The sequence below is a fragment of the Bos grunniens genome, chromosome X (assembly GCF_055505025.1).
Source record: "Bos grunniens cultivar Pamir isolate PY7600 chromosome X, Bosgru_T2T1.0, whole genome shotgun sequence".
Classification (NCBI taxonomy): Eukaryota; Metazoa; Chordata; class Mammalia; order Artiodactyla; family Bovidae; genus Bos; species Bos grunniens.
The window spans coordinates 126817406-126830302 of NC_141194.1; the positions used below are offsets into that span (position 1 = coordinate 126817406).

The window sequence follows — 12897 nt, forward strand, 5'->3', positions numbered from 1 at the left end:
TCCTGCACGTACTCATATAGGGTTGATTTTGAATTAATTGCATAGTGGTAGGAAAGAGACGGAGAAGGCAATGGCACCTCACTCCAGTACTCTTGCCTGGAAAATCCCATGGGCGGAGGAGCCTGGTAGGCTGCAGTCCATGGGGTCGCTGAGGGTCGGGCACAACTGAGCGACTTCACTTTCACTTTCCTGCATTGGAGAAGGAAATGGCAACCCACTCCAATGTTCTTGCCTGGAGAATCCCAGGGATGGGGGAGCCTGGTGGGCTGCCATCTGTGGGGTCACACAGAGTCTGACACGACTGAAGTGACTTAGCAGCAGCAGCAGGAAAGAGAAGGGGGCAGAGATCGATTCTGATTGTGTATGGGTTGATACTTATTGCTCATAGATGATGAGAACATGCAGTATCTCTGTATTATTTTTCAACTTCCATGTGTTTTCATCATTGTCATGAAGTTTGTGAAATGCAATCTGTTTGGCGAGAAGCTACAAATGCAGGCCCTGGTGCACATGAAGTGCTTTTTACCTCATTAGTCTCTGGAGAGCAAGAAAACAAACCTCACAGTGCACAATGTGCATCAGCGAGATGGGGTCAGAGGTGCTCTGGAGATGCAGTTTCATCCTAAACTTTGGGATTTGTTGAAAGATATTGAGAGAAGAATGGGATGGCTATATTTATGAACCATGTTATCTAGGAGAAGGAGGGTGAACTTGGTATTGGTTGGGGTGGGGCTGAAAACCTGGGAATGGGTAGACAGTGACAGGAAACTTGTAGAGAGTCAGCAGCAACATAAGTTGTATCTAAACCGAAGCAAGGCTGATGGGGGATGGATTCAAGAAACAACAGGAAGTGGAGTCTTACTAACTGGATGCATGAGGGAGAAGGACACAGCCAGTAAAGAGATGACTCCTGATTTTGGAGTGGATGGTGGTGACACCACACAAGATAGGGAACAAAAAAAGAAAAGAAGGGTATTTTGGGTTTTTAGAAAAGACAAATTCAACTTGGAACAGTTGACTATGAACACTTGAGTGTGCCCAAAGCAGCTAGATCTCTGATGAGAATCTGCTTGGTTACCACTAAGGGTTGGTTCTTGATATTGCAGGGTAATGAACTCATTTTTGCAAGAGTCAAAAATTAAGATATACTCTCCAGAGACTGATCTACAAGCTAGAATGCCAATCAGAACTACAGTGGGAACTATAATGGTCAGGGTAAAATACCAACACGAATTAGAAAGCAGAAAGTATTCTTGAGGGAAAGTGATGCCAGAACAGATGTATTTTAACTGGGGACCTCAGAAGCCCCAGGTGAAAAATAATAGTCTGCAGTTCCATAAATCTTCCAGAGGAAAACAATGTGGTTGACTTTGCAGGTTTAAGTCCTCTGTGGCATAAAAGGCTGAGCAAATCCGTATGCTCCATGGAGCACACAGGTGATGGAAAAGCATAGATAGGGATTGGTGGAGGCAGAGGGCAGAACCGAGGGAGGGCAGGAATCTAGCGGAGCTCTCAGCCTTCAGTTGCCCTCCCAGCGGCCCCACTCCCCGAACGCAGAAGGAGAGGCAGTAGTACCAACTGGCTTGCTCCTGTGGCTGCGGGAGGCCAAAGCTTCAGGTACACCAAAGAGACAGCAGGGGGAGGCTGTGAGGGGGTTTCAGCTGTAGGACACCCTGAAAGTCGCAGGGTGGCTTTGTCTTTCCCAAATCCAGGGAAGGTTGATGAATAGAATCCCTTCCATTTCCTGTGTTCTTTTTTCTTCCTTTGGATCTCGGCTACCCACTCTGTGCAGCTGAGGGCAAGCAGATGAGAACTGGGTGAAGGAGCTACAGATGAGGCGGAAGGAGTGAGTTGTTTCCGGATGGTGTGCAGTGGGGGCGCCCCCGCAGCCGGGTTCACACAGAAGTTGCCGCCCACCGAACCCGTCCCAGGACGAGCCAGGCCCTTACCCATGCTCGCGGCTGCACTGGACCCACGACAGTCGCCAGGTGGGTGCTACCCACGCCAATTTGACCAGTCACGAAGCTGCGGCTCAGAAATGCCGAGTGGCCTGCCCTGGTTAAGTGGTAGAGCTGCTGTGTCTAAATAGAGAGTTTATGCCCTTGACCCTGACGCGGTGCTGCGTTTTGACGTCCTGAGACTAAGCAGCTCTTCTGACCAGCTCAGAATCAAGCTGATCACTAACGAAGACGGGTCCCCATGGATAGACAGCTTCTGCGTGTCAGCCACTGTGCTCAGTGTCCACTGATTGATGTGATGTGAATTGCCAACACAACACCCCCAGGTTTTCTGATATAATTCAAAGAATCCACCAGTAGATGGCGCAGCTCCACTGGGTTTTCGAGTTATAGGAGGCTCTGCACACTCACGTTGACATATATTCCTCCCACTCCCTTCGTGTGTCCCAAGGCCTCTCTTCTCTTTCTTATCTTGCCCTTATCAAAACTGGCTGTGCACGGATGACTGTCCCTGTCGCTGAAGGCCTTGGCAACACAACACCTTTAGGGCTTTCTGATGTAGTTCAAGGGATCAACCAGCAGGTGGCGATGCTCCACTCAGAAATCGGAAGAATGTAATCGGTTCCTGCTGCTGCTGCTAAGTCGCTTCAGTCGTGTCCGACTCTGTGCGACCCCATAGATGGCAGCCCACCAGGCCCCGCCGTCCCTGGGATTCTCCAGGCAAGAACACTGGAGTGGGTTGCCATTTCCTCCACCAGTGCATGAAAGTGAAAAGTGAAAGTGAAGTCGCTCAGTCGTGTCCGACTCTTAGCGACCCCATGGACTGCAGCCTACCAGGCTCCTCCGTCCATGGGATTTTCCAGTCAAGAGTACTGGTGTGGGGTGCCATTGCGGTTCCTAAGTTATTTATTTTGGCTGTGCTGGGTCTTTTCTCTGGCTACAGCGAGCCAGGGCTACTCTTGGTTTCAGTACGTGGGCTTTTCATTGCCGTGGCTTCTCTTGTTTCGAAGCACAGGCTCTAGGGCCAGAAGGCTTCAACGGTTGTGGCTACCTGGCTTCGTTGCTCTGTGGCAAGTGGGATCTTCCTGGACCAGAGATGGAAGCCTTGTGCAGTGAACTGGCAGGATAATTCTCAACCACTGAACCATCAAGGGAGCACTGGAAGGTGAAATCTTAACTGCTGGATAACCAAGGAAGTCTCACAAGTCATGGATTTAGATGCAAGGACATATGACAGGGGCTTGGTTGCAGAAACAAGACATGAACTTGTCCCCTGGGACCAGAGGGGAATCTGCCACAGGGTGCAACTGATCAGAATCGTGCAGAAAAGCCTGAGCTGAAAGTCAGGAAACCTGGATGCTAATCTTGGCTCTGCCACCCATTAGTTTTGTGGTTTTGGGTACGTCACTGTACGTCCTTTTTCAGTTCATTTAAAATACAGTTTACTTATGTCAACCTCTCGACTCTCAAGATATCAGGGAGTAGTGCTTTTCAAACTCTAATGTGCACGGGAATCACCAGTTATTATGAAAGTGTAAGTCCTAATTCAATAGGCCTGTGGTGGAGGCCTCAGAGTGACAAGTTCCCAGGTGATACTGATGCTGCTGGTCCCTGGACCACACTTTGACTAGCAGGCAAGCGTCCACTACAGAAGTGGCTCAAGGGCGCTCACTGCTGGTGTGGAGGCCTGAGGCAGGACTCTAGTCACCAGCCCCTCCCCAGCTTCAGCAAGAGCAGCTTGTCTTTTGATGTCCTGAGACTGAGCAGCTCTTCTGACCAGCTCTGAATCGAGCTGATCACTAACAAAGATGGGGTCTTGTGTACAGACCACTTCCACGAGTCAGTCACCGTGCTCACTGTTCAGTGATTGATGTGTACTGGTTCACATGTTCCTCAGAGAACCATGGAATTACTCACCATCTCGCAGATGAAGTGAACGACAGAGAATCTGAATGTGCTCAGTCGCTCAGTCCTGTCTTACCCTTTATGACCCCCCATGGACCATAGCCCGCCAGGCTCCTCTGTCCTTGAAATTCTCCAGGCAAGAATGCTGGAGTGGGTAGCCATTCCCTTCTCCAGGGGATTTTCCTGACCCAGGGATCGAACCCGCCTCTCAAGCGGGTTTCAAGCAGATTCTTTACCACTCAGCCACCAGGGAAGCCCAGAGAGTCTGAAGGACCTGGCCAAAGTGACTCCGCTCAAGAGTCTGGGTTCGAACCCAGCTAGTTTCCCCTCCCAAGTCTGCTCCAAGCACCACGTGCCTGGTGTATAAGAGGTAATGACAATTTCCAGTACTGCTGGTGTTCTGAAAAGTCCCTGGTGACTTAAGGGGGTACCCTGCATCCCAGATGTATTTGCAAATCTTGTGGTGTGCATAGAAATCTGAAGCACATGGTCAGTTCATAGATTCTTATTTGCTCAAGATCTTGCACCTCCTATAACTTGAAAACCTGTATATCTCGTCCTCACGGTTTGTTCATTACAGATAGCAAATTCTGCCAAAACTTGGTGAAGGCTCCATGCTCCAGTCCAAGGCTTGCCAGAGCTGATGGATCCCTTGAACTATATCAGAAAACCCTGTGGGTATTGTGTGACCAAGAACTTCATTGACAGAAACAGTCATGCATATACAGTCTGTTTTGTTTTTTAAATTGAAGTACAGCTGATATACAATATTATGTTAGTTTTAGGAGCACAGCAAAGTGATTCGGTTTTATATACGTATATTCTTTTTAAAATTTTTCTGAGTTATTAGAAAATAGTGAACATCGTTGCCTATGCTTTACAGTAAATCCTTGTTTATTTTATATATAGTAGTGTGTATACGGGAGAAGGCGATGGCATCCCACTCCAGTACTCTTGCCTGGAAAATCCCATGGACGGAGGAGCCTAGTAGGCTGCAGTCCATGGGGTCACGAAGAGTCGGACACGACTGAGCGACTTCGCTTTCACTTTTCACTTTCATGCATTGGAGGAGGAAATGGCAACCCACTCCAGTGTTCTTGCCTAGAGAATCCCAGGGACAGCGGGGCCTGGTGGGCTGCCATCTATGGGGTCGCACAGAGTCGGACACGACTGAAGTGACTTAGCAGCAGCAGCAGTGTGTATACGTTAATACCATACTCCTAATTTATCAAGTGTTTAATTTCAAAAATATACAAACAAATCAGGAAACTCAATATAAAAAAATGAAAAAAATGGGCAGAAAAGCTAAACAGACATTTCTAAAAAAAAGACATAGATGCTAAGGGGATGAGAAGAGAGGTCTTGGGGCACAGAAAGGGAGTGGGAGGAATGGTGCCAAGATGAGGTTGTAGAGCCTCTGCTTTAGCCATATGACTGGGATTCCCAGGGTGACAGAGACTGGCTTTCTGTTAAATTTGACCTTGCAGAAAGGGCGCCCGGCAAGGCAAGGTCAAACTGCAGTATTTCGCAGGTGGCATGTACGTGGAGATTTGCCATCATCATGAAGTCATAGAAAATGAGAAAACAGAAACATAGAGAAAATAGTCTACTGGTCTCAAAACATCAAAGAGAACTGAGAAGTTGCTTCCCTGGGGCCTGCACTACTGTGCCTGTAGGCCAGGAGACGGGTGCAGTGAGGCACGGTGCCATGCCCACATGCCCAGAGCTGGTGATCTGTGGAGCTGGAACCCACCCGGCCTTTCATTCCTGGACTGGGGCTCTGCCCTCTGTACTCCTGGGTGCAAAACCCTGTTGTAGAGAGAGGTAGGAAAAGCAGGATGGAGAACACTCCACGGGGTCTGGGTTAAGGATGTGCACAACATCTGAATAAAAAATGCTTTAAAAAGTGCTCCGATCTGCCGTGGTATTCACCTGGAAACAACTTTCGATAAGACTTTCCAGAAAAATTGCCTCGAGAACATCGATGGAATTACCTTCCAGTTGTGTCTGGGGCATTCATTGGAATTCCTGCCACATGTGTCCTGACATTTCTTTTTAATCTACACCATGTAAAAATGCAATCTTTGGCTGCCAGTCTCTGGGAACTGGGAAAGTCACCTATGGCTCTGCTGCTCCGGGTGGCCAGGCTGCTCTGAGTTAACCTTGGACCTGGAGCTGGCCATAGCAACGACACCCCAGATTACTTCCTGGGTACACGAGGGGTCGCATTCCTCCTGACTGAACCCTCCCATGAGCCCTGCACCTATTATGCTCTCACATGGTCTGTGTGGGCTCCTCTGTCTGGTCCATGGGTTCAGTGCTCAGGGCCTACTTTGGGGTCGGGCATGGAGAGGAGTCCAGGAAATATGTCTTGCCAAATGAGCGGTTGAGGGTCTCTGAAGAATCACCTTCCCTGAGGCCCTCTGGGTGCCACTGTGACCCCATTATCAGGGTGAATGTTAATGAGCTACAGGGGATGTGTGGCATAAATTGGGGTGTGGGAGGCAGGGGAAGGAGGGATTCCTGAGGAGACCTCGGATTTCTGGGTAAGGGGTGTTGTGGGTGGATGAGCAGTGGCGGTTGCTGCAGATGGACCCTGTGGTGGCCACAGAGAGGGAGGGCTGTCATGGCAGCCACTGAGGGAAGCCTCGAGAAGGGCTTGGTGACCAGGCAAGGGAGAAGCTGGCCTGAGGTAGCCTTGGGGACTGCTCTGCAGAAGAGGCAGAGGCTCCCAGGTTCAGCCTGGTTCCCAGTGCTGAGGTGGAACACAGCCTCAAGATAATCAGGAGCTTCTGCCACTGTCAGCGGGGCAGTGGGGAGTGAGATTGTCTCTGAGTGCACAGGGTTGGGGGGGGATACCCAGTGCCTTGGTGGGGAGCTGTGGCCCATGGAGGCCTACTGTTTGTGGAGGTTGGGAAAGTCGGTCATAGGCCCCAGGAGGCGCTCTGGCCAGAGGGGAAGCCCCACTGTGCTGGCTTTCATGGGTAGGCACTGTCTGGGCATCTTCCTCCTGCCTGGTTGGGTGTGGGGGGCAGCAGAAGGGCTGGAATGGGCCTCCCTGGAGGGGCTGCGCAAGTGGGTGCAGGGAGCTGAGAGCTGGACGGGGTGCAGGGTGCAGGCTCAGAAGCAGCCTCAGGCCCAGGACAATCATGGGTGCCAAGAAGGAGACCCAGAGGCAGCGAGAACACTGGACCAGAAGCCACAGGCTGTGCCTGGGCCCAGATGCTGAGTCAGCCCTTAGCTCAGGGTGGTGGAAGTGAAAGAGCAGAGCAGGAGGTGACAGGAAAGACACAGCAGGAGAGGTCTGGCTGAGACCAGAGGCTGACGCTAAGGAGGGAGAGCAGACAATCATCTCTTGGGGGGGGCCGAGGGTGCCCAGATAAGGGCTGGGGAGGCTGTGTGCTCTTCCTCCCTGCCTGGGTAGGTGAATGCAGGTGTGGAGGTGGGGTCTGAGCTGGATCCTGGTCTAAGGGTGGGCAGAGTCAGGAGGCAGACAGGGAGGATGGGGAGCAGAGAATGAGTCCCTCCAGTGGGGTGACAGGACCCTCAGGGAATGTCAGGGCCAGGCCTTAAGATCTGCCAGTAGCTCAGAGCCTTGGTCCTGTCGTGGGACTCTGCTTAAGCACAGGTCTCAGCCACCCCACGACCTGACGTTTCTGTTTCTGTGCGCAGAAGAGGGCCCTACCTTCCTCCCTCTGAGGTGGGTGCTGTGCTTCTCTGCAGGCCTCCCTCCCACAGCCTCTGACCACCACCCCCGCTCCCTCTGCAGCAGTCTCGGAGTCCCCACCCCGGGCCCTGTGATGGGACAGCTTGAGTCTAAGGTGGAGGGAAGGGAAGCTGGTCTCTGGTCCCCAACGTTGATCTTCTTCAAAACGAGCACCAACCTGGCTGCCAGGGAAGCGATGGGTCCCTGCCACCTGCTGCTGCAGAGGGGCCTCCGGGTGACACAAAGTGATCTGCAGACGGTCCATTTCACCTCACCTACCCCAGCCCATCCTTGGGGTTCAACTGAATTAAGTGCTTTCTAACACCAGGCTTTAAAATAAAGAAAACGCTTAGCTGTATGGTTATTCAAATAGTTTGTGAATGGGACAAACTGGGACAATCGCTTCATCTTAGGCCAGGCCTGTGCTGCTGACTTCTCATCATGGGAGCAGCGCTCCAAGTCAAGTCCTGTCTCAGAGCATCTTCTGAACAGGCCACCATCCCTGCCCTGACCCCACCCACTTATAGCCCTCAGGATGCTCCCCTGCCCCAGCTTCTGGCCGCCAGAGTAGGGTGAGCTCACCCCCAGCCCCCCTCCTCCAAGGGGGCACCACACCAGAAACAAGAGGCCTCCAGTTTTCATTTTATTCAATTCAAAGAATATTTTTTATTAACTTAGACAGACACAAGATTTGACAACACTGGAAACAAGAACATTTCTCTGACCATACTGCGCTGACTGGTGCAGAGGTCATCACACACAGAAAAGGAGCAGTGGTCTTATTCAAGTCAGTGATTGTGTGTAAGCTCCACTGCCTGAAAACCAGACTGAAAATAAAGTGCAAAGAGAGCAGCAGGGGCCCAGTCGGGAGATGAGGAAGAGACGGGAGAGCAGAAGCAGCGAACGACTCAAGATCAAAACGGTAAGAAGAGCAGTGGCAGGAGCACGTGCTGAGGACGTGTCCCCGCCGCTCCCACGGCCAACATCTTTGGGGGCGGACAGCCCCAGCCAGAGCCCCACAAGGAGCGGGGATTCTCTGCAGGTGACGAGGCGTCTCTGAGCCCGGGGCCCCTGAATCTCCAACATACATTATCCACTTTGGGAAACACCCTCCCAGGGCCCAGGCAGCTCCAACAGAGCCACGAGCCCGGGAAGGACAGGGAGCCCGTCCTGCACTGCACACCAGCTAAACAGCTCTGCACCCTCTGCAGCGCATAGTCACTTGTGTGTGCACAAGCAATCACACACTTGTGCACAGACACACACCCATTCACAAATGCACACTGACACGTGTATTCACACACACACACACTCACATCCGCACATTCACACACAAACATCTGTGCATTCATGCATCTGTACTCATACCCACACACTCATCCACACACCCCCTCACACACTCACACACTCAAGCCCTCATGCATGTGCATACATACTCGCACATACATGCCCACACACATCCCACACTCACACATGCACTCAATATGCACACTCACACACACATTCACACACAGGCATGCACATATTAAGTAAAGACCCTCCCTAGTGCCCTCCTCAGGCTCTCTTAGGCTGGCCCAGGAAGAGGCTGCAGCTGGGGATCCAGTCACCCAGAGGGTGAGATCCAAACTTGAAAAGGGCCCATTTACGCATCAGCCCCAAGGAGGCCCCTGGTCCTCCGCTCCTCTCCTCCCCTGCAGCCCAAGTCACAGTCTCTCAGAACTCCAGGGATGCAGTCCAAAGGCTGGCAGTCTCCCGGAAGTGGTCCTGGAGGGACACAGTTGGGGTGGAGGAGGGGCCACCAGGACCAGGGGTTTCCAGGCAACTTGGCACAAGGGAGGAAGCCATCAGCGCCCTTCCGTCTGTGGGAATCTGCGGGGGGCATGTGGTAGCCTGGGTGCAGCCTCAGGCCTCAGGGTGAGGCAGGCAGAGCTCTTCAGCCGGGCCCTGGGTGGCTGAGAAGGGCACATGGTGTGAGGCTCAGCCCCTGTGTCCCAGGGGCAACCAGGCTGCTGTGGTTCTTAGTCCCAGGAACTGAGGACCAGGACCGCAAGCAATCAGTGAGGGGGCAGACGTGGATGTGGGATGGAGGTGAGGGCCAGGGCCTCTCCCGGCTCCCCTCAGTGCCGCTCCTGGTGCACCAGTCAGCAGCACAGCCAGGACCGCTGCAGGCCCATCCAGAGCAGATGCTCCTGTGTGATCCTAGCAGGAGGGGCAGCCTGGAGACAGAGACATGGGGTCATGCGTGGGTCTCAGCTCCACCCCACCCACTTGTATCCCTTCCCTCCTATTACACTCGGCCCCAGGAGCCAGCCAACACTCCTACCCAAACTGAGAGGCCTGTGCCACTCAACACCAAGGAACCCCTGGTTAAGCCTTGTGTGGGGCTTGGGTTGGGGTGGGAAGGCCTGACTGTGTGTGAATACTTTGCTCCCCAGGGGTTCTGGGACTCATCTCTCCTGTGACCATCTCAGCTTAGACTGTCCCCTGGTTCTTCCCCGTGACTTGCCATACACCCCACCTTCCCTGCCACGGGCCTTTCTCTCTAGGTCCCTTGGGAGCCTGTGCTCCCTTCCCCCATCCCACTGTGCCAGGTCTCCCAGAGACTGGGGGGCAGGTGGGGAATTCAGGCCTGGAGGCAGGTTCAGCTCCCCCACTTCTGATCTATGTGACAAGGGCAAATGTCTCCCTTCCCAGAGCCCAGCAGGTGGGGAGAACAGAGCTCCACCAGAGTGTCTCCAGCACCATCCTTCCTCCCTCATGCCAGTACTGGATCACCAGGCCACCCCTCCCCTTGGGCTCTCCACCTGGAAGGCCCTGCCTCTCCTCGAGGGGTCAGTCCCTTCTCTCGGGTGCCCCAGGCAGGGATTTGATTCTCTTGACCACAGAAGGGGCAGTTCACCTTCTATAACACCAGTTCTTACAAGAAAAACATTGGGACTTGAGAGTTGCCTCCTCACCCAAAGGCATCCCTGTCTCCCCAACTGTCGCCTACCCTACAAGCCTCTTCTCCATCGGCTCTCCCATCCCAGCCTGACAGCTGCCCTCCACTCAAGGAGACCCCCACTTTCCCAAATCCTTTGGGACACAGGGGCTGCTGGAGGCTGTCCAGGACTGGAGCAGCGCATTCTGTAGCACCAGGAAGGCACTGATAGGAGGTGGAGGGAGCGTGGCTGAGATGGGGCAGGGCTGGGAGGAACACGTCTTTCCCTCTTCCCTGTCCCCTGATGCAAAGCTTTGGAGGGTGGAGAGGAGCAAGAGAGACAGCAGGAGCAGGCAGAGAGCAGTCCCAGAGACCCGCCAGGAGGAAGTCTTGTGAAGGGCTGAGAAAGAGACAGACCTGGGCTTGGGCCAAGAACACAACCATCCGTCCAGGCTGCCTCTCGAGGGGTGGAGGACAAGGGGGCCAGCATCCGCTCTCTTCCAGGGCTTTCTGGGCCTCTCCAGGGCCATTTCCCTCTATTCCCCTGTGTTCAGGCGACACTACCGGGGCCGTGGGCCGAGGTGATGGGCTGACCCTCGGAGATGCCCAGGCAGCTGCCCCTCATCCCCATCTTGGATATATGACAAGGGAGTCCAGAGGGCCTGCATGCACCCTGCCTTGCCTGCTCTCGGCCAGGCAGCTTTCCAGGCTGGTTTCCTCAGGTCCCTTCCTCATCTCCCCAAGCCACCCAGCAGCCTGGACATCTAGATGTCATGGCCACCACCTCCCTCCAGCCCGCAAGTCCAACCTCTGGCCTCCTACCTTTTCGGTCGGGGTCAGTCATTCATGTTCCTACTGAAGAATTTCTTCCTTCTGCTCCCCCCTTCGGCCAAAGTGAGGCAACAGGTCGGCTGCACTCAGATACTTTTCTCGAGTTCGATGCAAAGGGCCTGTTTTGAGAGTTTCAGTGCAGTTCGTCACCGGCCGCGAAGTGGCTGGCCAGAGCCAGGGCTCGGTGGCTGTGTCCTCGGCGGAGGTCTAGGGCTCAGAGGCCTGATCCGCTCCTTCCTCGTCCCCCGGAGCGTCCCGGCGGCCCCCGGCCCAGTGATCCTTCATGCTGATGCCCCTGCCGTCGCGGCCGGGCGGAGGTGGTAGCGGGCGTTCACTCGATCCTCACCTGCAGGCGCACGTTGAGCATCACCGAGGCCACGGTGTAGAAATAGGGGAAGTTCATGCGCAGACGCTAAGCCAGTTCGAAGAAGGTGATCAAAGTGCGCGTGAGCCCCTTTCAGAAGGCACCGTAGGAGCCGCGGATCGCGGCTGAGCGCGCCAGCCGCACTGCCACGCCCGACAGGGCCGCTGCCGCCGCCGCCGCAGACAGAGCCCCCGACGCCGCCATGGGCCCGGGCCGGCGCGGGCCCCGCGGACCGACCGCAGCACGAGCTGGCGGACAGGTGGACGCAAGGCCTGGAGCCGCTGGCCAACAGCAGTCGCGTCCCACCCCGCCCTGTTCCGCCGCGCCCCGCCTTCAGTCTCCCCTCAGGGGCTGGGCTCCCGATGACTCCTCCGCCACAGCCAAGGCCCCACCTGAGCTGCCTAGGGACAGCTCCGCCCCCTCGCCTGCACGCACATTGGCGACCGCCTGCGCAGCTCCGCCCCTAGCATGGCCCTGCCCCTTGTCGGGTACCACAGAGCTGCTGCCAACGACTCAGCCCCACCCCCGGTACCTGCCCCTCCGAGAAGCCCCGCCTCCTCCCAGACTCCTAAGAGAGCCGGAGGGCCTGAAAGCTTTTTTTTGTCAAGTGCTGCGCTCCTGGGATCCTTTTGCAGAATGCGCTATTCTGCAAGGAAGGCCCACCCGGAGCTCTTTATCCGTTTACACCATCCCCTTTCCCTCACTGTCTCCGCAGAAAATCTGGCCAGCTAGCCACTGTACTTTTAATTCATGTTTTTTTCTGGTAACTCTGCACTGTGGAATTTCACCAAACCTACATGCTCATTTTCCCCCCGTTCATGTGTATTTCGTGAATGCTCCTTTACCCCCATTGTCCTTACCTTTCATCCCATGGTGATTTCTATGCACTCCTCTTAGTCTGTCTTTGCCCTGGATGCTGCGCAAGGTCTTCTCAGCTGTACATTTGCCCTCATTCATTGCTGTTTATCTGCTCTTGGGTTTTAAAGCCCTTTCGTGGTTTCACCTAATGTTTATCTAAACCAAATCCAATTCAAAGTCCATGACATTTTCAGAATTATTGAAATGTGCTTGCTTCATTGTAGTCAGGACTTTTAAAAAGCCGTCTGCAAAAGTTGATTCATGAAGATTTCATCCCAGTTTTCACAAGGAGGGCTGGCCTAAGTTAATACCTTACTAATTCCTCTCAGAATGCCTGTTCAGTCATACTGAATAT

At 53.9% G+C, this 12897-nt stretch overlaps 1 pseudogene; it reads right to left on the reverse strand.

Annotated features, from left to right (window-relative positions):
* Positions 1-11058: 11058 nt before the first annotated feature.
* Positions 11059-12141, reverse strand: LOC147341345 (small integral membrane protein 10-like protein 2A; annotated as a pseudogene).
* Between the last annotated feature and the right edge of the window lie 756 nt (positions 12142-12897).